General features: G+C 37.5%; 1 pseudogene across 1 annotated transcript in view; it reads left to right on the forward strand.

Moving 5' to 3' along the window:
• LOC307066808 (eukaryotic translation initiation factor 4 gamma 2-like) overlaps positions 1–13667 on the forward strand; it is a 39925-nt pseudogene extending 26258 nt beyond the window's left edge. Inside the window, exon 2 of the transcript in view lies at positions 10931–13667. The product of the transcript in view is annotated as a eukaryotic translation initiation factor 4 gamma 2-like (transcript). The remainder of the gene's footprint in view (positions 1–10930) is intronic.
• The last annotated feature ends 10063 nt before the right edge of the window (positions 13668–23730 follow it).

The raw sequence follows: 23730 nt of genomic DNA on the forward strand, positions 1-23730 counted from the left end.
TACAGATTTAAAAAACTGGGCCTCAAGGTGGTACTGTAATTGACAAACTATTAAGTGGTTAAATCAGTTCAGACTCTAAACTCTAGTCTATCCAGTTCCAAAGCTTATGTGTTTTCCACCCCACCAAGCATGACATTACTATAACATTCAAGAAGTGGTCATAGGAGGTAAATGAACCTGTTAGTAAGGCATCATTAGAAAGAACAGCTCAATTTCAACCCTGCCAAAACTCTGACCGTTGTGTTTGGCAGACATGCTTCAGCTTCCAGATGGATAATTTTGAGCCAAGCCACTAATCAGGTCAGTAGGTCAACCCAGAGGAAGTGTTTGCAGCTAATGTATCCTGGCAGGTCTATCAAAATGTGGTCATGCTCAAAATCTTGTGCTCTACAGGGCATTTCAAGGGCCTTTCAGAGCAGAGGCAAATGATAGAAAATGCCTGTCTTCAAAACCTCCCATACTAAGCCCACTTTCTTCATGCTTTGTGGAACAGAACTGCAGGCATCAACCATATATTTGCACAAACCTTGAAGAGATAAGGCCCTGCCTCCTAAAGAACATTTTGGAGGTTAGGTGTTCTTGCCATTTTGAGGCAAAGTGCACATCGGGATTTTACTCTGTATAATAATATAAAGCACGCGTGTTATAGAGAGACAGTGCAGAGGGAGAAAATAGCATGTATTTAGGACAGGGGCCAATATGGTGCTATTCCTGGCTCTTGTCACTTGTGACCTTGGGCCAGTTGCTTAACTCTCCTGAATTTCTATTATATGTAGCAATGATGGAACAATGCATACAGCATGGAGTTGTTATGAGTAATCTAGAGAAAAAAAGTTTAAAGCAATCGACACAGTTGGCATCACACAACTTCAGTTCATCTGCTTTCTCTTCACCATCTTGCAATTAAACTACTATACTCTGACACCTTAAAGATCTTCATATGATCATATATTCTACACAGTGTACTGCAGCTGATTTACTGAAACTGTACTGACAGGGTCTCTAGGAGTCAAGAACACAGCAATGTATTGATTTGACTGTAAATTAATGGTTACCAAAACCAAATGGATCCTCAACAATCTAGCAACATTGCTTTGTTTATCTTCCTCTTATCTTACTGCTTTCTCATTCTCTGTAACTATATTAAAACTTTTCCACTATCCTCAAAGGTCTAGTGTCTCCTTCTCCATCCCACTCTCCCTTCACCTTAAACATATGACCCAAAAGATGCCCTGAAAAATGTCTCTTAGTATCTGCACTTTTTTGGCAGCAAATATAAATATATTAAGAATTATTTACTGAACACAGTTTTTCTAAAAACAAACTTCAAGGGCGTACCACAGCTTCTGCAATGGAGTAGATGTTCAAGATATATATGCTAAGTGAATGAACAATGGTACATATATACAATGGAATATCACTCAGCCATAAAAAGGAGCGAAACGGGGTCATTTATAGAGATGTGGATGGACCTAGAGTCTGTCATACAAAGCGAAGCAAGCCAGAAAGAGAAAAACAAATATTGTGTATTAACGCATATATGTGGAATCTGGAAAAATGGTACAGATGAACCTAATTGTAGGGCAGGAATAGAGATGTAGACACAGAAAACAGACATGTGGACACAGGAGGGGAAGGGGAGGGTGGGACAAATAGGGAGATTAAGTTTGATATAAATGCACTACCATATGTAAAATAGATAGCTAGTGGGAACCTGCTGTATAGCACAGGGAGCTCAGCTCGGTGCTCGGTGATGACCTAGATCGGGGAAGAGAGGGGGAGGAAGGTCAAAGAGGGAGGGGATATATAAGTATACATATAGCTGATTCACTTCATTGTACAGCAGAAACTAACACAAAATGGTAAAGCAATTTTACTCCAATAAAAAAAAAATTTTCAGGAGATTGCTTCAAGATGGCGGGGTGGAAGGACATGCGCTCACTCCCTCTTGTGAGAGCACCGGAATCACAACTAACTGCTGAACAGTATTCAACAGGAAGACACTGGAACTCACCAAAAAATATACCCCACATCCAAAGACAAAGGAGAAGCTTCAGTGAGACGGTAACAGGGCGCAATCACAATAAAATCAAATCCCACATCTGCTGGGTGGGTGACTCACAAACTGGAGAACAATTATACCACAGAAGTCCACCCACTGGAGTGAATGTTCTGAGCCCCACAACAGGCTTCCCAACCTGGGGTTCCAGCAACGGGAGGAGGAATTCCTACAGAATCAGACTTTGAAGGCTAGTGGGATTTGATTGCAGGAATTCGACAGTACTGGGGGAAACAGAGACTCCCCTACTGAAGTGCACACAGAAAGTAGTGTGCACATCAGGACCCAGGGGGAAGAAGCAGTGACCCCATAGGAGACTGAACCAGACGTACCTGCTAGTGTTGGAGGGTCTCCTTCAGAGGTGGGTGGTGGCTGGAGTCCCCCCATTAGCCCCTCCAAAGAGCCTGTAGGTGTCAGTGCTGGGTCACCTCAAGCCAAACAACCAACAGGGAGGGAACTCAGCCCCACCCATCACCAGACAAGTGGATGAAACTTTTACTGAGCTCTGCCCACCAGAGCAACACCCAGCACTACCCACCACCAGACCCTCCCATCAGGTACCTGGCACAAGCATCTTAGATAGCCTCATCCGCAAGAGGGCAGACAGCAGAAGCAAGAAGAACTACAATCCCACAGCCTGTGGAATGAAAACCACATTCACAGAAATATAGATGAAATGAAAAGGCAGAGGGCTATGTACCAGACGAAGGAACAAGATAAAACCCCAGAAAAACAACTAAATGAAGTGGAGATAGGCAACCTTCCACAAAAAGAATAATGATAGTGAAGATGATCCAGGACCAAGGAAAAAGAATGGAGGCAAAGATTGAGAAGACGCAAGAAATGTTTAACAAAGACCTAGAAGAATTAAAGAACAAACACCTAGAAGAATTAAAGAACAAACAAATAGAGAAGAACAATAAAATAACTGAAACAAAAACTACAATAGAAGGAATCAATAGCAGAATAACTGAAGCAGAAGAACAGATAAGTGACCTGGAAGACAGAATGGTGGAATTCACTGCTGCAGAACAGAATGAAGATAAAAGAATCAAAAGAAATGAAGACAGACTAAGAGACCTCTGGGACAACATTAAATGCACCAACATTCACATTACAAGAGTCCCAGAAGGAGAAGAGACAGAGAAAGGACCCAACAAAATATTTGGAAAGATTATAGTTGAAAACTTCCCTAACAAGGGAAAGGAAATAGCCACCCAAGTCCAGGAAGCACAGAGAGTCCCAGGCAAGATAAACCCAAGGAGAAACATGCTGAGACACATAGTAATCAAACTGACAAAAATTAAGGACAAAGAAAAATTATTAAAAGCAACAAGGGAAAAACGACAAATAACATACAAGGGAACTCCCATAAGGTTAACAGCTGACTTCTCAGCAGAAACTCTACAAGCCAGAAGGGAGTGGCACAATATATTTAAACTGATGAAAGGGAAGAACCTACAACCAAGATTACTCTACCCAGCAAGGATCTCATTCAGATTCGACAGAGAAATCAAAAGCTTTACAGACAAGCAAAAGCTAAGAGAATTCAGCACCACCAAATCTGCTCTACAACAAATGCTAAAGGAACTTCTCTAAGTGGGAAACACAAGAGAAGAAAAGGATCTACAAAAACAAACCCAAAGCAATTAAGAAAATGGTAGTAGGAACATACATGTCGATCATTACCTTAAATGTGAATGGATTAAATGCTCCAACCAAAAGACACAGGCTCACTGAATGGATACAAAAACAAGACCCATATATATACTATCTACAAGAGACCCACTTCAGACCTAGGGACACATACAGACTGAAAGTGAGGGGATGGAAAACAATATTCCATGCAAATGCAAATTTTAAAAAAGCTGTTGTAGCAATACTCATATCAGATAAAGTAGCTTTAAAGTAAAGAATGTTACAAGAGACAAGGAAGGACACTACATAATGATCAAGGGATCAATCCAAGAAGAAGAAATAAAAATTATAAATATATATGCACCCAAAATAGGAGCACCTCAATACATAAGGTAAATGCTAACAGCTACAAAAGAGGAAATTGACAATAGCACAATAATATTGGGGGACTTAACACTTCACATACACCAGTGGACAGATCATACAGACAGAAAATTAATGAGGAAACACAAGCTTTAAATGACACAATAGACCAGATAAATTTAATTGATATTTATAGGACATTCCATCCGAAAACAGCACATTACACTTTCTTCTCAAGTGCACACGGCACATTCTTCAGGATAGATCACGTCTTGGGTCACAAATCAAGCCTCGGTAAATTTAAGAAAATTGAAATCATACCAAGCATCTCTTCCAACCACATGCTATGAGATTAGAAATAAATTACAGAGAAGAAAATGTAAAAAACAAAAACACATGGAGGCTAAAAAAATACATTACTAAATAACCAAGAGATAACTGAAGAAGTCAAAGAGGAAATCAAAAAATACCTAAAGGCAAATGCCAACAAAAACACGATGATCCAATACCTATGGGATGCAGCAAAAGCGGTTCTGAGAAGAAATTTTATACCAATACAGTCCTACCTCAAGAAACAAGAAATATCTCAAATAAACAATCTAACCTTACACCTAAAGGAACTAGAGAAAGAAGAACAAACAAAACCCAAAGTTAGCGAAGGAAAGAAATCATAAAGATCAGAGCAGAAATAAATGAAATAGAAACAAAAAAACAATAGCAAAGATCAATAAAACTAAAAGCTGGTTCTTTGAGAAGATAAACAAAATTGATAAACTTTAGCCAGACTCTCAAGAAAGAGAGGGAGAGCGCTCAAACAGATAAAATTAGAAATGAAAAGAAGTTACAATGGACACTGCAGCAATACAAAGCATCGTGAGAGACTACTACAAGCGACTCTAGCCAATAAAGTGGACAACCTGGAAGAAATGGACAATTCTTAGAAAGGTATAACTTTCCAAGACTGAACCAGGAAGAAATAGAAAATATGAACGGACCGATCACTAGTAATGAAATTGAAACTGTGGTTAAAAATCTTCCAACAATCAAAAGTCCAGGACCAGATGGCTTCACAGGGAATTCTATGAAACATTTAGAGAAGAGCTAACACCCATCCTTCTCAAACTCATCCAAAAAATTGTAGGGGAAGGAACAGTCCCAAACTCATTCTACAAGGCCACTATCACCCTGTTACCAAAACCAGGCAAACATACTACAGAAAAAGAAAATTGCAGACCAATATCACTGATGACTATAGATGCAAAAATCCTCAACAACATACTAGCAAACAGAATCCATCAACACATTAAAAGGATCATACACCATGATTAAGTGGGATTTATCCCAGGGATGCAAGATTTCTTAAATATATGCAAACTAATCAATGTGATACAACATATTAACAAATTGAAGGATAAAAACCATATGATAATTTCAATAGATGCAGAAAAAGCTTTTGAGAAAATTCAGCGTCCATTTATGATAAAAACTCTCCAGAAAGTGGGTCTAGAGGGAACCTACTGCAACATAATAAAGGCTATATATGACAAACCCACAGCAAGCATCATTCTCAATGGTGACAAACTGAAAGCGTTTCCTCTAAGATCAGGAACAAGACAAGGATGTCCACGGCAATCAGAGAAGAAAAAGAAATAAAAGGAATACAAGTTGGAAAAGAAGAAGTAAAACCATCACTGTTTGCGGATGACATGATACTATACATAGATAATCCTAAAGATGCCACCAGAAAACTACTAGAGCTTATCAATGAATTTAGTAAAGTTGCAGGATACAAAATTAATATACAGAAATCTCTTGTATTCCTATACACTAACAACGAAAGACCAGAAAGAGAACTAAGGAAACACTCCCATTCACCATTGCAACAAAAAGAATAAAATATCTAGAAATAAACCTACCTAAGGAGGTAAAAGACATATACTCAGAAAACTATAAGACACTGATTTAAGAAATCAAAGATGACACAAACAGATCGAGAGATATACCATGTTCTTGGATTGGAAGAATTAATATTGTGAAAATGACTATACTACCCAAAGCAATCTACATATTCAGTGCAATCCCTATGAAATTATCAGGGGCAGTTCTTACAGAACTAGAACAAAAATCTTAAAATTTGTTTGGAGACACAAGAGACCCCTAGTAGCAAAACACTCTTGAGGGAAAAAAATGGAGCTGGAGGAATCAGACTCCCTGACTTCAGACTCTACTACAAGGCTACAGTAATCAAGACAATATGGTACTGGAACAAAAACAGAAATGTAGATCAATGGAACAGGATAGAAAGCCCAGAGAAAAACCCATGTACCTATGGTCAACTAATCTATGGCAAAGGAGGCAAGGATATACAATGGAGAAAAGACAGTCTCTTCAGTAAGTGGTGCTGGGGAAACTGGACAGCTACATGTAAAAGAATGAAATTAGAACACTCCCTTACACCATACACAAAAATAAACTCAAAATGGATTAAAGACCTAAATGTAAGACCAGACACTACTGAACTCTTAGAGGAAAACTTAGAAAGAACACTCTTTGACATAAATCACAGCAATATCTTTTTTATCCACCTCCTAGAGTAATGGAAATAAAAACAAAAATAAACAAATGAGATCTAATGAAACTCTAAACCTTTTGCACAGCAAACGAGACTATAAACAAAGCAAAAAAGACAACCCTCAGAATGGGAGAAAATATTTGCAAACGAATCAATGGACAAAGGATTAATCTCCAAAATATATAAACAGCACATGCAGCTCAATATTAAAAAAACAAACAAACCAATCAAAAAATGGGCAGAAGAGCTAGATAGGCATTTCTCCAAAGAAGACATACAGATGGCCAAGAGGCACATGAAAAGATGCTCAACAACACTAATTATTAGAGAAATGCAAATGAACACTACAATGAGGTATCACCTCACCCTGGTTAGAATGGGCATCATCAGAAAATCTACAAACCACAAATGCTGGAGAGGGTGTGGAGAAAAGGTAACCCTCCTACACTGTTGGTGGGAATGTAAATTGATACAGCTACTCTGGAGAACATTATGGAGGGCCTTAAAAAAACTAAAAATAGAATTGTCATATGATCCAGCAATCCCACGACTGGGCATATACACAGAGAAAACCATAATTCAAAAAGGCACATGCACCCCAATGTTCATTGCAGCACTATTTTTAATAACCAGGTCATGGAAGCAACCTAAATGCCCATCAAAAGACAAATGGATAAAGAAGATGTGCTACATATATACAATGAAATATTACTCAGCCATAAACGGAATGAAATTGGGTCATTTGCAGAGACCTGGATGTACCTAGAGACTGTCCTACAGAGTGAAGTAAGTCAGAAAGAGAAAAACACATATCGTGTATTAACGCATATATGTGGAATCTAGAAAAATGGTACAGATGAACCCGTTTTCAAGGCAGAAATAGAGACACTGATGTAGAGAACAAAAGTATGGACAGAAATGGGGGAACGTGGGGTGTGGCATGGTGGTGGTGGGATGAATGGGGAGATTGGAATTGGCATACATACATTATAATATGTATAAAATAGATAACTAATAAGAGCCTGCTCTATAAAAAAATTAATTAATTTTAAAAAGTAATTCATGAGTTCCAAATTAAAAAATATATATATAATAAAATTAATTAGTATTTAAAAGTAGTTTCACATATAATGAGCTAGATGGATTGAAACAACAGGAAGTTTTAAATTTGTATTGAGAATAACACCTCCTTATAATCTGTCTGTTCTTTACACAATATGGGGTATTTTAGTTCTATGATAATTCCTAACTATTCTGTGATGTAGGCAGGTCAGAGATTTTGATCTCAGGTAAATGACAGTTCAGAGACCATAGATAACTTTTCAGAGAGAATTAATCAGCTGGGATTAAGGTCTTCCTTTCCCAATTAATTTTTTTTCTGTATACTACATGGTATTACATATGCCTATCTTGAAGAACAATGCCTATACTCAGAAAGCCCAGAGCTGTACAAGACTGAATGCTTATTTAATATTTATAGATAGTAAAGATCTTATCCATGTATACTGTATTCTGGGTTTGTTCAGTCTAACAGGTATGCCAGTAGTGCTCACCTTTCATTGTTCAAGGTTCAATGATTTGGAAATGACTTCTCTTAAAGTAGGTATCATCATACTGTCCTGGATACTCTATCATTTGGGTATACTGCTGTTAGTCCCACAACTAGTAGACTTTAAATATCTGGGACTGAAGGCCTATTCATGTAGACTTTGGATAATATTTCCTAGATAGTAACTGTTATCTCGTTCTCTTCTCCATGGTACTTTCTTTGTTTATAGTTATGGGCTTTCCTAAATTGGAAAGATTCCCTAAAAAGAGTGCTTAGTTTGTTTTCAGTGGTTTTAATGTCAACCACTTCCTCTCTAGTACTTGTGTTTTCATAACATCAGGGGAAATTAAAATGTGATCTTTTTACACAAGAAAATATTGTTGCATTTGGCAGCAGCAATATTATAGGAGAAGATGAGATTTAGAGAGCCTGCAACTTTTTGCTCTATGACCTTAAGACAAGTCTTATAATCTCTGTCTGTGAAGTATGGCTAGTAATTAACCTATCTCACCTGATTATTGTGGGTGTGTAAGTAGGCAGTGTATATGAAAGTGATGAAGATAGTTATGTTATGCTCATTACTATCTTAAATTTACTAATAATTCCTATTGAGTATATTTCTCTATTCTTCTATCTCCAACTAGTTATTTGTATGCAAAACCGAATGTTTTATTCCTAAGAATGAAAAGATCTTAAAAGTACCTGAAAGTCTAGAAAATTGAGCCAGAAATAATTTAAGAAATGGAGACTTTTTAATCAATACCTTCAACTTTTACAACACACACACACACACACACACACACTCACCATTGCAATTTTGTCACATTCTTCTCTTTAATTTGGTTTGTATTCCTAAGTGTGCAGTGTGAAATCTGCAGAAGGTTTGATCATGCTAACTACAGAATTGTACAAACACAGTGCCATTCAGATGAAAGAAAGAAGGGGACAGAAAAGAGAAATAGCATTATTTATATCTGTTCTGTGCCACTTAGTAATTCAAAGAAAGCCAAAAGAAATCTTTACCATAGGCATTTCCTTGTTACTTTAGATGTAGCGACTGTGGAAGCTTATCAAGCTTAAGTAAGCAGACAAAGAACACGCAGCTATTAAATTGTACTTTCAGAATTCAAAGTAACTCACATCAGACTGAATCCCAACCTCTTTATTTGCATGATGCATGATAAATCCTACTAACATTTTCTAATTTATTTAGCTTTTACCCACAGGCAGAGGCATTATCGAGTGTTAAATATGAAATGTGCACAGTAACCCTTCTCCAGCTACTCCCCTTTCTTTTATGTCCTCCACAAGTCTCCAATTTCTTGCTTTCCTTACTTTGAAAGCCCACTTATCTTGACTTTCTTGATTAAAAGCCATTAACTTTTCTCTTGGTGATAATCTGAACTGCAATTTGGTGGTACCTCCACTCCTGCCTGTGACCCATATGACCTCCATATCCCTACTGGCCATTCTGACCACTTACTGACCATTGGGCCTCAGTAAGGAAAATCAGCCTAATTTCACCATGTAGTCATCTTCTGTTTTTTGTGGGTTTTTTGCGGTACGCAGGCCTCTCACTGTTGTGACCTCTCCCGTTGCAGAGCACAGGCTCTGGACACTCAGGCTCAGTGGCCATGGCTCACGGGCCCAGCCGCTCCGCGGCATGTGGGATCTTCCCGGACTGGGACACGAACCCGTGTCCCCTGCATCGGCAGGCGGACTCTCAACCACTGCGCCACCAGGGAAGCCCGTAGTCATCTTTTGATTGTAGAAATCAGTGAACATATCAGACTTTTGTCCAGAATAAAGGGTTATTGTGGCAACTGAGTCCTTTATACTGAGTTGTAGATGGCTCCCTCTTGAGGGTTAACATCTGGTTTTTAAAAAAGGCTTTTTAACCAAGGTCCTACTGTATAGCACAGGGAACGATATTTAATATCCTGTAATAAGCCATAATGGAAAAGAATATGAAAAAGAATATATATATGAATATGTATGTGTGTATATGTATGTGTGTGTATATATATCTGAATCATATATGTATGTGTGTGTGTTTATGTATATCTGAATCACTTTTCCATACACCAGAAACTAACACAACATTGTAAATCAACTATACTTTAAAAAAAAAAAAAAGCGTTTTAAATCCTTGCCTGGGACATTGGGTTATCTTTACAACCATTTTATACTATTAGATTTCTATTTTAATGTTGGATGGCCTGGATAGTCATTACGGATTCCTATCATTTGCAAGCTAGAGAGGCCTTATAGGTGTAACCCATTATTTCCCAGTCCACATTAGCCTGCAGGAGGCTCGACTGACTTTATTACAACTACACTTCAGATGGAAGGAGTAAAGACAATGAAAGGAAAAGGAAAGTACAATAAGCTGATTAACTGTATGTCTCTGCAGAGGGGGCTAAAGAAGAATCAGTTATGGGGACAGATTTTCATGACTGGCCCAAATTTAGGAAATAATCACCAGTCCTACCTCTCATTAGACAAATAAAACTACAGAAACTCAAATGCCTTCATAAATCACATAACATTGCTGGAAGGGGCGACTCCTTCCTCCCCCTTCCCTCCGCCTTTTTTCTTTTCCGTTCCCCTCGCCCTCCCTTCCCCACCCCCGATGACCAGATACTGAGGAGGCAGCTGCAGTGGCAAATGCTGAGTTCTCGGTGAAGGTTTTTCATTTCTCCCATCCCCTTCCCTCCCCACCCCATCCATTAATATTATTCTTTTGAAGATTCTTCGTTGTCAAGCTGCAAAAGTGAAGCGTGAGATTGCAGAAGGCGGTGCTTCTTGTTTCAGTGCTTCTTCTGGCGGAGGAGGAAGCAGGGGTGCACCTCAACACTATCTCAAGACTGCTGGCAACAGCGAGTTCCTGAGGAAATCCCCAGGGCAAAACGCGCAGAAATGGATTCCTGGAGGAAACACTAGACGAGGTGACAACTCCGTAGCAAACAACTACGCAAATGAAAAAGAACGACATGATGCAACCTTCAGGAAAGTAAGAGGCATACCAAGTAAGCTTACTCCTGAGAAGTTTGACAAGCTATGCCTTGAGCTCCTCATTGTGGGTGTAGAGTCTAAACTCATCCTTAAAGGGGTCATACTGCTGATGGTGGACAAAGCCCTAGAAGAGCCAAAGTATAGCTCACTGTATGCTCAGCTATGTCTGCGATTGACAGAAGATGAACCAAACTTCGATGGCCCAGCAGCAGAGGGTCAACCAGGACAGAAGCAAAGCACAACATTCAGACGCCTCTGAATTTCCAAATTACAAGATGAATTTGAAAACCGAACCAGAAATGTTGATATCTACGATAAGCGTGAAAATCCCCTCCTCCCCGAAGAGGAGGAACAGAGAGCCATTGCTAAGATCAAGATGTTGGGGAACATCAAATTCGTTGGAGAACTTGGAAAGCTTGATCTTATTTATGAATCTATCCTTCCAAAACACTTTTGGAAAAAAAGAAGAGACTCCAGCTCAAAGATATGGGAGAGGATTTGGAGTGCCTCTGTCAGATAATGAGGACAGTGGGACCTAGATTAGATCAGGAAAGAGCCAAGTCCTTAATGGATCAGTACTTTTCCCAAATGTGCTCCTTGATGTTAAGTAAAGAATTGCTGGTGAGGATTCGTTTCCTGCTGCAGCATACCATAGAGTTGAAAGGACACCCCTGGGTTCCTCGCAAGGCTTTTCTTGACAGTGGACCAAAGATGATCAATCAAATCCGTCAAGATGCAGTAAAAGATCTAGGAGTGTTTATTCCTGCTCCTATGGCTCAAGGGATGAGAAGTGACTTCTTTCTGGAGGGACCGTTCATGCCACCCAGGATGACAATGGATAGGGACCCACTTGGAGGACGTGCTGATATGTTTGGACAAATGCCAGGTAGCGGAATTGGTACTGGTCCAGGAGTTATCCAGGATAGATTTTCACCCACTATGGGGCATCATCATTCAAATCAACTCTTCAGTGGCCATGGGGGACACATCATACCTCCCACACAATCACAGTTTGGGGAGATGGGAGGCAAGTTTATGAAAAGCCAGGGGCTAAGCCAGCTCTACCATAACCAGAGTCAGGGAATTTTATCCCAGCTGCAAGGACAGTTGAAGGATATGCCACCTCAGTTTTCTAAGAAAGGACAGCTTAATGCAGATGAGATTAGCCTGAGGCCTGCTCAGTCTTTCCTAATGGATAAAAATCAAGTGCCAAAGCTTCAGCCCCAGATAACTATGATTCCTCCTAGTGCACAGCCACCACACACTCAAACACCACCTCTGGGACAGACACCTCAGCTTGGGCTCAAAACTAATCCACCACTTATTCAGGAAAAGCCTGCCAAGACCAGTAAAAAGCCACCACCATCAAAGGAAGAACTGCTTAAACTAACCAAAACTGTTGTAAACAAGTATCTGAATGGTGGAAATGCAAACGAAGCTGTCAATGGTGTAAGAGAAATGAGGGCTCCTAAACACTTTCTCCCTGAGATATTAAGCAAAGTAATCATCCTGTCACTAGATAGAAGTGATGAAGATAAAGAAAAAGCAAGTTCTTTGATCAGTTTACTCAAACAGGAAGGGATGGCCACAAGTGACAACTTCATGCAGGCTTTCCTGAATGTACTGGACCAGTGCCCCAAACTGGAGATTGATATCCCCTTGGTGAAATCATATTTAGCACAGTTTGCAGCTCATGCTATCATTTCGGAGCTGGTGAGCATTTCAGAACTAGCTCAACCACTGGAAAGTGGCACCCATTTTCCTCTCTTCTTACTTTGTCTTCAGCAATTAGCTAAATTATAAGATCGAGAGTGGTTAACAGAGCTTTTCCAACAAAGCAAGGTTAATATGCAGAAAATGCTCCCAGAAATTGATTGGAATAAGGACCACATGTTGGAGATCTTGGGAGGAAATGGACTGAGTTTCTTATTCCCACTCCTCAAATTGGAGAAGGCACTGTTAAAGCAAATAAAGTTGGATCATCCCCTCAAACCATGTATAAGTGGATTAAAGATAACATCTCTCCCAAACTTCATGTAGGTAAAGGATTTGTGAACATCTTAATGACTAGCTTCTTACAGTACGTTTCTAGTGAAGTAAACCCACCCAGTGATGAAAGAGATTCTTCCTCTGCTCCTTCCAAAGAACAGTTAGAGCAGGAAAAACAACTGCTTCTTTCCTTCAAGCCAGTAATGCAGAAATTCCTTCATGATCACGTTGATCTACAAGTCAGTGCCCTCTGCGCTCTTCAGGTGCACTGCTACAACAGCAGCTTCCCGAAAGGCATGTTACTCTGCTTTTTTGTTCACTTCTGTGACATGGAAATTATTGAAGAAGAAGGTTTCTTGGCTTGGAAAGAAGATATAACCCAAGAGTTCCCAGGGAAAGACAAGGCTTTGTTCCAGGTGAATCAGTGACTAACCTGGCTAGAAACTGCTGAAGAAGAATAATCAGAGGAAGAAGCTGACTAAAAGAATCAGCCAAAGCCTTAAATTGTGCAAAACATACCGTTGCTATGAAGTAACTGCATTTGACCTAACCACTGCGAAAATTCATTCTGCTGTAACGTTTGCACAATATTTAAAGCAGAAGCGTGTCAGTTAGGATTTCCTTCTGCATAAGGTTTTTTTGCAGTGTAATGTCTTAATCATAGTCTACCATCAAATATTTTAGGAGTATCTTTAATGTTTAGATAGTATATTAGGAGCATGCAATAATTACACCATAAGTTCTCAAGCAGAGGCAGTCTATTGCAAGGACCTTCTTTGCTGCCAGTTATCATAGGTTGTTTTAAGTTAGAAAACTGAATAGTAACACTGAATACTGTAGAAATGCACTTTGCTTAGTAATACTTGAGTTGTTGCAATATTTACTTATCCATTTGGTTGTTACAGAAAAATTCTTAACTGTAATTGATGGTTGCTGCCGTAATAGTATATTGCCAGTATTTCTACCTCTAGTAATGGGTTTTATGTGCTAGATTTTAATATCCTTGAGCCTGGGCAAGTGCACAAGTCTTTTTTAAAAAACATGGTTTACTTGCACAAAACTGATAAGTTTTGAGAGATTGTAAGTGTCCTTGAAGTGGTCTTTGTGGCTTTGAAACTAATGGTGAGAATTTGAATTGGTCCCTTGTATTATAGTATTGAAATTAAGTCTACTTAATTTATCAAGTCATGTTCGTGCCCTGATTTTATATACTTGTATCTATCAATAAACATTGTGATAGTTGAAAAAAAAACATTGATGGAAGGGGAAATACTAAACTCTAGAAGTTATCGTTTACAAATGAGCAATATTACCACCTAGACACATTCACCAAGCAGTCTCATGTGGGCCTTAATTAAAGCTTAATTATGCATTTCTTCTAGTAATTATATGTGCAGGCTGCTGTTAAATGAAGAATACTCTTTATTTTCCTGGACCTCTTAAGAGTATTGCAATCCAAGGTTGGGACTACAAATTAATACTAAGAGGTTTAATTACTAGAGCATATTCTATGACATTTATATGAAATAATAGACTGAGCATAACAAAATTTTTAAAAGTAGCACTGTCATATGCCAGACACCCTCCTCAATCTACTGTCTGCCTTAATCCTCACAAAATTAGATTTAGTTGTACTGCTATGACTGTTACCAAAAGCCAGACCCTATATAAAACTTATGATGTATTAGCCATTGTTCTAAGTACAGACACACACACACACACACATACACACACACACACACACATGAATGTATGAAGTTGTTTAATTCTTATAATCACTCTGTGAGATAGCCGTTTTTATCCCTGTTATATAGATGAGGAAATAAAGGGTCAGAGGCACTAAATAATGATTATTCAATAGGTATTAATTAAATGCCTCCTCTTGTTGGATATTATGTAAGCACAGGGGATATAAGGATTAATATGAAAGAAGTGTTCCTGGAGCCTTCAGTCTAGTGAGGAATACAGATTTTAAACTGATAGCACCAAGAGTTATTACTCATTAGCATAGAATTGCTATAATGAACAATTTTATAAGAGAGTATATGATATAGAGGTAAAATCTGATCTCCAGAAAGGGAAGGTTTTCTCTAAGCCATATAGCAGATTAGAACAGCTTCCCAGGGAAAGGCGGAGGGAGGAGAGTGAAGACAGTAAGGATTTGAACTGCACTGTCCAATGCAGGACATGAAAAACGGCTAGTGTAAATTCAGGTGTGCTGTAAGTCCAGTATACACAAAAACTTCTACATGTTATTATAAAAATAAAAAGAAAATAAAATACCTTGTTCATACCTCCACTTTTATATAGACTACTTCTCAAATGTTAATGTTTTGGATATATTGGGTTAAATAAAAAATTACTATCAAAATTAACTTCACCTGTCTAATTTATTTTTTTAGTGTGGCTACTAGAAAATTTGTAATTACACATAAGACTTGCTTTGTGGTTCATACTATGTATCTATTGGGCAGGATGACATAGGGTTTCAGAACAAAACAAATGCCAGTAGCTTGGAGGGCTCATTGGTCAGAAGAAGACCTGTGAGGCTGCAGTGGGTTAACTATGATGTGGCAGGAGCTGAGGCTGGAGATAGAGGCAGGTTAAGGGCACACACCTAGGACTTGGTGTCAGACACTAGGGTATTCTTGCTTCTTCATTCAGCCAACAACCAGGGTTCTCATCACTCCGAAAGCTCTGGGATACACAGATCCAGGTTCCTGGAGTTTACATTCATCAAATGAACTGCTCAGAAAGAATGTACCAAAAACTGAAAATGAGAAAAATGATTCATCTCTGCCAATTCCCTGAATGAGCAAGATTTTTGGCCCAGGATGTGGCACTGGGAAAATAATATAGTTTACTTTCTTACTGGTTACCCTACCCTCTCTCTTCTTTTTTCTACCCTTCCTCTGTGGTTAACCATGTTTTCTTTTTTCCTGTTTTTCTTTTTTTTTTTTCCTAGTGGCAATCTCCCATTAAGAAGATCCCTGGAGGTCAGTCCACTCTCATACCTCTTGTGCTAAACCCTACCACTTTCTGAAGGAGCTAATCCTATCTCAGTGCAATGTATATATTGTTCTAGGGCTTATTACATTCTTCTTTTAGTTTTAGTTGTTTTTTTTCCCCCCCCTGGGATAAAGCAAGGTAATTTACTGAAGCAGAGGTGATACTAAATGACTGTTACAGTTACTGCCATAACTAACTGAATAAATAAAAAGAGAGAGAAAAGGAAATACCAAAGAAATATAAGAAATACAATCAAAATTTGTTGTAACATGTATAACATTGGTCATCTTGTATTTATAAGCACCAAAATCTATTTTAAAAGAGAGTGTGTGCACATGGCATGTGCATGCGTGTGTGTCTGTCTGTATGAGACCCTCGTCGTGTGTGTGTGTGTCTGTCTGTGTAAGACAGTCATATAGACCAGAGTTGAGATGTCAGTGTGGACAGCTGTACTTTTCTCTCTCATTCACAATAACTAAAGTGTGTTTGTTGTATTTTAAAGAAAATTTCTGTTGGAATCCCCCTCTCTGAGTACATGGTAGCTAAAGTGACCTGTGTCATTTTTACTGATATGTGTCTACTATTTTAATGGAAGCCTAGTTAAAGATTAACTAGCTAATCTTTATGATGATAGAATTTATTTGCTTTGAATTTTCATAAGATTTATTGCGGGGCTTCCTATTGCTCTCCTACAAGAGATTTGGATGGTCCTTTCACCCACCCTCTCTCTGCTGTTCTCAGTTTTTTGCTTATTAAAAGAATATTTAATGGCTGTAATTCTACCACATACCCTGAACATGGCCCTGAGACTGTAAAATTCAATCTACCCAGGAAGAAAGTATGTAAACATAAGCTGTAGCTGCCATAGCTATGTTGGAGAAGCATGGATGTGGTTTACAGGTGATAGAAAGCATAATCCATGAAAGAGGTACTGTTTCAGATGATTCTTGACAAAACCTTGCCTTTAAAATGATGGAAAGAAATCCCAGATAGAAAAATCAGAACAGCAAAATTTTAGGATAGTGACAAAAAGTCACATTCCAGAAAGCACAAGTAGTTTGGGGTAGCTGGAATGTAGGCTATAAGGACATTAGCATATTGGAAATAAAGTTGGAGAAATGGGCAGAGGTTCAGTTAATGTCATGTTAAATAATTTAGGCTTTATCCTGTAGACAGAAAGACACTAAAGACATTTTTCAACAAAATGGTATGTAAGTAGCTTTGTGTTTGAGAAAGAACATCCTTGCAGTAATATAGAGGTTACTTCCTATGTGTGCTACCTTGTTCATTTATATTTAAAAATTCTGAAAGAATGAGACCTCCTGTTTCAATTTCTTTCTTCCCAAGGAACTCAGTGTAGTCCTCAGCAAATAATAGGAACTTATGCATCTTTATTGAAAAGAAGTGAATATTATTGGAGCATGTTTCTTTAAGTAGAACATGAGCTTTGGCACAACACAAACCTAAGTTAACAGCCTAATTCTACTTCTTACTAGTTGTGTATCATTATTGAGCCTCAGTTTCTTCATCTGTCAGAATGGGAATGAAAATATCAAGCACAAATATTACTGAGAAATTTGCTTGGTGCATAGACATTCCTCAGTCAGATTTTGTGTTTATACCTTGGTGTATACGATGACTGTCGTGGATTCTTAAATTATTCCTCTCCCAGAGTGTATCTTCAAAACAAACTGAATGAAATGCTGTTAGATTAGATCGCCATAAAAACAAAACAACCAACTACTACTGAAAAGAATTTATTTTAAACTTTATTAGTACAATATGTCAGCTACAGAAAAGAAAGAGAAGATTTTAGTGAAACCACTTTAAATTCTAAACAACGCATACCAAAAGTTTAGAGCAAGAATCAAAGCCTAGCTACACATTGGGTCTTAAGCACATTCTAACTGACCCTGAACAAAAATCCAAATTCTATTCTGCACAGATGGCAGAAAGCAATATTCCTGTGCTGCCAAAAATATGTGTGGGCTGAGAGAAGCACTAGATGACTTATTAAAATTGTTCTTGGACTTCCCTGGTGGCGCAGTGGTTGAGAGTCCGCCTGCCAATGCAGGGGACGTGGGTTCGTGCCCCGGTCCGGGAAGATCCCATGTGCTGCGGAGTGGCTGGGCCCTTGAGCCATGGCCACTGAGCCTGCACGTCTGGAGCCTGTGCTCCGCAGCGGGAGAGGCCACAACAGTGAGAGGCCCGCATACCGCAAAAAAAAAAAATTGTTCTTTTAGCATCACCTTTGATGAGGGCTTCAAGACATTTCAAACTAAATGAAAAACTCAATGACCTATAGAATGCAAAATGAATATAGGATGCTGTTGCTTTGACGGGATGTATTCCCAATGTGGAATAAGATTTCAAATTGGAGTACTATGTAGGGACAAAAACACCAAAAACTGAAACTGCTAACAAAGTTTATAATCTGAGCTGGGGAGATAAAAGGGTGGAAAGTCTTCCAAATAGTTGAATTTAGCATTGGGTGCAGCCCAGTTTTCATTCCATTCTAAGTTCTTCCTTGGGAATGTACAGTTACTCCTGGGGAAGTCTCCATCAAAATTTTCTCAACACACATTTAACTCTGGCTAAATCCAGATTTACTGACCCCTGGGACCTAGTTCCTCTGGTTTGCCAATCCAAGTGATGCTTTCTCAACCCTTGTATTGGCTGAATTATTTTAAAAGGTTTAAATGATAGTTTGAAGTTCCTTTTTTTTTTTTTTTTAAATTAGCTCACTTTGCCTGTGGACCAGATGGCAGTGAATGCTGCTGCTGTTAATTTAAATAAATAAAAATAAGAGGACAGGCAGATTTTCAAATGTTCTGTGTGAAGCAAAGAACAACATGCATCCCCCAACTTTTTTTCTTTCTTGTCTTTTTCTTTAAAATGTTCAACTTCAATGGAAATTTCAATCAGCATATCTCTGATTCCTTTATACTTAACACATCAGAATGTTTTTTAAGTGCTAGTTGATGTCAAAGATACATTATGAAGATTTGTGTAGGTAGTTTCCAGCCTTTGGTTTTAGAAAGAGAAAAGTTGCATTTATGTTAAATGAATCTAAAAAGGTTGATTTTGGTGCTACACTTGAACTCCACAAATGATAAGTACCTCCAATCTCAGGAAAATATATTTCTCCATAGACATTGTTATAATATGCAGTTTTATGAGGCATAATATCCTCATGCACACTCTCCTTTGTCATAAAAGTAAGAGGGTAACAAGTGGGTGTTTGAAAAGGGTAAAATTATTGAAACAGTAGAAATGACTCTGGGCATAAAAATAATTGTTGAAAAAATAAGTGTTTAACTTGAATGGTTTTAGCATTTGTGGCAATTAATGCTTATGTATATCCATGAATTAAGAATCTGTACACATTAAGGGTTGGGATGGACAGGAACAGATAGAGACCAGAAAGTGTTGTTTGAAATGCCAGTATTAAGGTCAGTTAATCTCCCTGTAACAGAATATATGTTTAGGTATGTCCAAGTAACAAAGAACCCCCAAATCTCAGTTATTAGCTTTAGTTGTGGGGATTAAAATAAGGGTCCTATTCATTGTGGCAATTCAGGGATCCAGGCTGAAAGACATTTTATCTAAATGTACTTCTACATTAACCACAGCGGTACAAAGGCAATCTGATGAATTGTGGCCTCCCTCTTTAAATTTTCATCCAGGAGTGACATATCACTTCATCTCTCATTTCTTAGAAAAAAACAAGTCACATTCCCACACCCAATTTCAAAGAGAATGGGAAAACTCAATCCAACATTTGCCTAGACAGCTAAGAGCCTGAAGTATTTGGTCAATTCCACTTAGGTCTACTGCTCTAACCAAAGAAGCCAGGAATGCAAGACCCAGAGAGAGTGTGTCACCAAAGTTCTTAGAAGCCACCTAAAATCAAAATTTAGGAAGCTATTTCACATCAAAAAGAACAGGGTTGAAGCCATTAAAGTGAGAGTAAAATATGAAACAGTTGAAACAAAATGGAAGGAGATTGGTGAATTTTGGTGACTGTCTTACATAGAGAGGGATCTTCTTTAATTCTAAAATAGTCCTAACTCATTGTATAAAGATTAGTCTGTGTATCTTAAAGGTACAAGGTCAAAGCTGGTAACAAATCTGAGAGACTGTGCATCACCAACAAACTCTTCTCTCTTAGTATTTGATAGTTGTATTTGTGCCATTCAGTGGATTGAATTTAATTCACTATATGACAGTGCTTTAACAACTTTAAAAACAACAACAATAACAAAACCTTTTCCTTTCTAACTTATATGGGGTGCAGTTGCTAAAACTTGACTACAGAGATGATGCAGTCAAGTCTTTTTCTCCTTGGATTGAGGTATTCCCATAAGAACCTTTGTTTTCCAGATGTAAATTCCCTAATATTTTCCCATTTTGAAGAGTCTTCTATATCTAAAACCTTCATTCTTCTTTTGGCACATTTGAAACCCATTTGTGCTCTTCAATAAGCCACAGTGGAAAGATTCTAGGGTTCAGTGTCAAACAACAGGAATTTGAGTGCCAACTATGCCAGTTTTAACTATGAGTCACCCTAGCATTGCCTTAGTTTTATCATCTACACAATGAGGATAATGTTACTTATTTTGCATTGTTTTATAAACATAAAATACTATTTTAAAAAACATAGCTTAAAATTCAAAAGGTAATAGACATGGATTAAATATTTATTTCCTAACCAAACTTTAATGGCAATATTATTTTAAGGGAGGCTGTATACCATATTTAAAAGTAGAAATAAATAAAGTAGAAATAAAGTATTTAAAAGTAGAAATAAACTACCTTTGTTTAAAATTTGTATGGAAAAACAAAAGACCCTGAATAGCCAAGCCAATCTTAAGAACAGAGCTGGAGGAGTCACAGTCCCTGGCTTCAGACTATACTACAAAGCTACAGTAATCAAAACAGTTTGGTATTGGCACAAAAACAGACACATAATTCAGTGGAACAGAATAGAAAGCCCAGAAATATACCCACACACTTATGGTCAATTAATCTATGGACAGATGAGGCAAGAATATACAATAGAGAAAAGACAGTCTCTTCAATAAGTGATGCTGGGAAAACGGGATGGCTACATGTAAAAGACTGAAATTAGAACATTCTCTAACACCATATACAAAAATAAACTCAAAATGGATTAAAGATATAAATGTAAGACCAGATACCATAAAAATCCTAGAGGAAAACAAGTGGAACACTCTTTGACATAAATCATAGCAATATTTTTTTGGATTCATCTCCTAAAACAAAGGAAATAAAAGCAAAAATAAACAAATGGGACCTAATTAAACTTAAAAGCTTTTGCACAGCAAAGGAAACCATTGACAAAATGAAAAGACAACCTACTAAATTGGAGAAAGTATTTGCAAATGATATGACTGATCAGGGGTTAATGTCTAACATATATAAACAGATCACACAACTCAACATCAAAAAAAACCAAACAACCCAATTAAAAAGTGGGCAGAACAGAATAGACATTTTTCCAAAAAGGAAATGCAGATGGCTAACAGGCATATGAAGAGATGTTCAACGTCATCAGGGGAATGCAAATCAGAACCACAATGAGATATCACCTCACACCTGTCATGATGGCTAGCATCAAAAAGAACACAAATAACAAATGTTGGCAAGAATGTGGAGAAAAGGGAATCCTCATATACTGTTGATTAGAATGTAAATGGGTGCAGCCACAGTTAAAAACAGTATGGAGGGTTCTCAAAGAACTAAAAATAGAACTCTTTGATATATATATATATGAAAAAAACAGCAGTTCCACTCCTTGGTATATATCTGAAAAAACCAAGAACACTAATTTGAAAAGTTCCATGCACGCTGATGTTCATAGCAACATTATTTACAGTTCCCAAGATATGGAAGCAACCTAAGTGTCCATGAACAGATGAATAGATAAAGAAGATGTGATTGAGATAGATATATATATATCACAATGGAATACCACTCAACTTAAAAAAGATGGAAATTTTGCCATTAGCACCACATGAATGGACTTGCAGGGCATTATGCTAAGTAAAACAAGTCAGAGAAAGACAAATACTGTATGATATCACTGATATGTGGAATCTTAAAAAAATACAACAAACTAGTGAATATAACAGAACAAGGAAGCTCACCAATACAGAGAACAAAGTAGTGGTTACCAGTGGGGAGAGGGAAGGGGGAGGGGCAATATCGGGTAGGGTAGAAAGATATAAACTATTAGGTATATAATAAGCTACAAGGATATACTGCACAACACAGGGAATATAGAAAATATTGTATAATATCTATAAATGGAGTATAACCTTTAAAAATTGTGACTCACTATATTGTACACATGTAACTTATATAATATTGTATATCAACTTGTGTATTTAAATTAAAAAATTAAAATAAAAACCAAACCTACATCAACCACTGTGTAACCTTTGGCAAGTCATCTTTGAGATGACTTGAGATACATCTTTCCCATCAGTTAAATTGGAATGATGATAGGAATGCCAACTGTATGGTATTGATGTAGAATTAAAGGCAGTAATCTACCAAAAATTAGCTTTATGCCTGGCAGACAGTGAGTACTCAAAACATGTTAGGTATTATTACGGAGTTCAACATGTGAAAATGCTTTGTAAGCTATCATATGATGCAAATGTTAGAACATCATTATTCTTATTAGTGTCATTTCATTTTGTTGAAAGGAATCATAATAACACTATCATGCTCCATAGATTACTGATAGTTACTCAAATTAATGTGCCCAAATGATAATAACTTTGTCATTGATACACTAATTGTTAGAGAAGGAAAGAAACTGTCAGTGGTTTTCAGCGTATTTTTGGAAGTGGAAATATTTTTGCTTTTCCCCAAATGAACCAAATAGAACTCAATCTTAAAAAAAAAAAATTAAATCTGAAATTGTATGTGGTGGGTTGGTTTTGGAATAATGCCTTAGTCCTTTCTGTTTTGAACAGTTTATTATTTGTACTCTGTATCATATTCTTTATTCTTACCCTTGTTTTCCTGAATCACTTATATGCTGATTAATATAAACCATGTTTTAACTCAAATGAGCTAATAGATCTGAGAAATTATACAATATAACTATTTTAATATCAAATTAAAGGCTAACCTTAAAACAGAAATCTTGAAGACATACAGAGCCTGTTCTGTTTCTCTGTCTCTTGGTCTGCCTGTTTCTCTCAGTCACTTCCTTACTCACAAATATGACACATATGCTTTCCCTTTTCACAAAAAAGCTGGTCCTATCAGCAATAATATTTAAAAAGCTTGAACATTCCATACATTTTATCAAATATGAATAATCTATTATGTTTGAAGAAATCACATTTTAATTTTAAATAATTCATATCAATTAAATACACAGCACTTCAGACTGAAAACCAGGGGTAGGCTTGCAGATAAGGATTCTAGCCTGGAAAATCTTACAGTTCGGTAGGAAAGATAGGCAAGAATACAACTAAGTTTAAAAGAAGCCAGTGC

This window comes from Hyperoodon ampullatus (assembly GCF_949752795.1).
Source record: "Hyperoodon ampullatus genome assembly, chromosome: 18".
Classification (NCBI taxonomy): Eukaryota; Metazoa; Chordata; class Mammalia; order Artiodactyla; family Ziphiidae; genus Hyperoodon; species Hyperoodon ampullatus.